The sequence below is a fragment of the Meriones unguiculatus genome, chromosome 5, assembly GCF_030254825.1.
Source record: "Meriones unguiculatus strain TT.TT164.6M chromosome 5, Bangor_MerUng_6.1, whole genome shotgun sequence".
NCBI lineage: Eukaryota > Metazoa > Chordata > Mammalia > Rodentia > Muridae > Meriones > Meriones unguiculatus.
This window is the reverse complement of record NC_083353.1, coordinates 107,625,042-107,627,406: the sequence shown is the minus strand read 5'-3', so window position 1 is coordinate 107,627,406 and position 2,365 is coordinate 107,625,042. Positions and strand designations below refer to the sequence as shown.

The 2,365-nt window shown below is 48.0% G+C and overlaps 1 non-coding gene across 1 annotated transcript; it reads left to right on the top strand.

Moving 5' to 3' along the window:
* The first annotated feature begins 1,254 nt into the window (after positions 1-1,254).
* Positions 1,255-1,385, top strand: LOC132654431 (small nucleolar RNA SNORA17). The gene has a single exon (XR_009592081.1). It is a non-coding gene; the product is annotated as a small nucleolar RNA SNORA17 (small nucleolar RNA).
* The last annotated feature ends 980 nt before the right edge of the window (positions 1,386-2,365 follow it).

Sequence of the window (2,365 nt, the reverse complement as noted above, 5' to 3'; positions counted from 1 at the left end):
TGTAACAGTCAATATTTAAGTGCCCATGCCTTCTAAGGGGCAAGATTAGAAGGAAGCTTAAGGAAGCGATTGCCAAAGCACAGCACAGCATAACAGAACTGGGGGGAAAACAAATCTTGGAAAGAAAACTATAGCCCCAAATTAGGTTTAAAAAACAAGAACGGTCTCTAATCTATGACCTCAGCTTCACCTTTAGAAATGAGAACAACGAGCAAATTAGATACAGAAGAAACCAAAGGGAAGGGGGAAACAAAATTATATCATAAATCAGTGTAGTAGAAGACAGGAAAACAAGAAACTAATGGCTGGAGAATTTGTTTTGAGACAGTCAATAAAATTGATAAACCACAGGGCATGGCGGCACATGCCTGTAATCCCAGTAATCAGGAGGCAGAGGCAGGGGGAGATCTCTGTGAGTTTGAGGCAGCCTGGTCTACATGGCAAGTTCCAGGACAGCCAGAGCTGCAGAGAAAGACCGTGGCTCACAAAAACAAAAACAAACAAACAAACAAACAAAAACATGGTCAGATTGTTGGAGGAGAGGGGAGAAGTGATGAAGAGAAGATTAGGGAAAGGAAGGGAGGGGAGAGTGGCCCCGTTGTTAATAGTAAGAAGAGGGGTGTTGACTTCCCTGTAGATTCTACTGGTGGTCAAAGGAAAAGAAGAGAATGTTATTTTTTAAAAAACTTAATATAGTAACAAGTTAGAGTGCCAAAGTCTTTAGAGGAAATACGTGTGCTTAGAATGAAGCATACCATGTTAAATTTTCCCATCTCTATTCTTATACATTGTACTTTAAAAAAAAAATCCCACAAAGAAAATATCAGCTTCAGATGGCCTCATCACCTGACATTAATTAAAATAATTAATATTGATTCCACCCAAAGTCAAGAGTATAGAACAGGCTACTTCTCCAGTATCAGTAAGAGACAGCTTTACTCTGATAACACACCAAAAGCATTACAAGCAATGAAAGCTACAGGCAGACACCCCCGTGAGCAGAGGCACTACTGCACATGTGCACATACGCACTGAAAGCCTAATTTCAGCAAGTTGAATGCGACAATATAAAAGACACTGCATCATGGCCAGCTAGGGTACATCCCAAGAATGCAAGGCACATTCGGTAATAACCTGAAAATCCACCCTTGTTTTTCACTGTGTTTTTCTAGTTAAAAAAAAAATCACTAGTATCACGACAAAGCATCTCCAAAATGTCAACAGCTTTTCTGACACAGAAAAATAAACACCAGACTCACCCCTAGAAGGCTGCAGGAGTGGCTGCTGTGTCGCATGTGCGTCAGTAGGTGGCAGAGAGGTGAGAGGCTGTGTCTGTGCTCAGTGTTCTGACCTCTGAAGGTCTAAATGATTAGTAGCCTAACATTCCCTGGAAAGAGCGAGCCTGAGATGAACACCAGTCGGGTGCCACACTGGTCCAGATGGCTCCCAGGACCAGGAGCAAGCCGGAGACTAGAAAAACCCTGCCTGGGACTGATGCCCCAGCAGAACTGAGCATGAGACAGATGTCCGTTGAATGGAGCCACACAGGCAGGCCGGGTGAGGAGTGAGCCAGAGATGCCCCCTACACCAACACCATGGGGCCTGGACAGGAGGCTAGCCTGAGACAACCACCAATTGAGTGCCACGCAGGCCTTTGAGGGAAGACCATGCCCAAGATGACCCCTGTCTGGTGCCACAATGCACAAGTGAGGCATAGCATTCCTGAGACCACTCCTGAGATGCCCCAGACACTCAGAGACCCGGATGCCTCTAAGAGGAGCAAGTAAATGGTAGGGACATGGAATAAAGAAAGAGAAGGATGGGGGTACAATGAAGAGAGGCAGAGCCGGAGACTCAGGGATAGTGAGGAACAGCCTGATATGAGTAGTTGGTGATGCCACCTGGGACCATGAAGGTTCCTGGCCTGTGCTGCCACCTGGGGCCACATCTGGGTCTGTGACTCTGAAGCAGCAGGGGTCTGTTTCCACCAAAGGCCAAATGAATGTCCCTGGTCTGGGCTGCTGCTAAGTGACATCCTGAAGGCTGTGCAGAACTGGCCCCACACCTTTCCACCCCTGGGCATCATGGAAGAGCTGGTCCTCGGGGCATGCTGGCAGGAGGGTTGACCCTGCCTCTAGCTAGCTGCAGTACTCTAGAAAACAGCCCCACACACTGTGGGAGTTTTGAGCGTGCCAGACGCCCAGGACATGAGCCTGAGTGTGGGAGACCTGGCGTGACCACTGTGGTGGTGTGATGAGGAAGAGATACCCTCCTCCCCCCTTGCCCTTCACCACCTTCAGCGAGTGGGTCATGAGAGTGGGAGAGCTGTCCCTGCCCCTCACCTACTGCAGCGCTCAGGAGAACA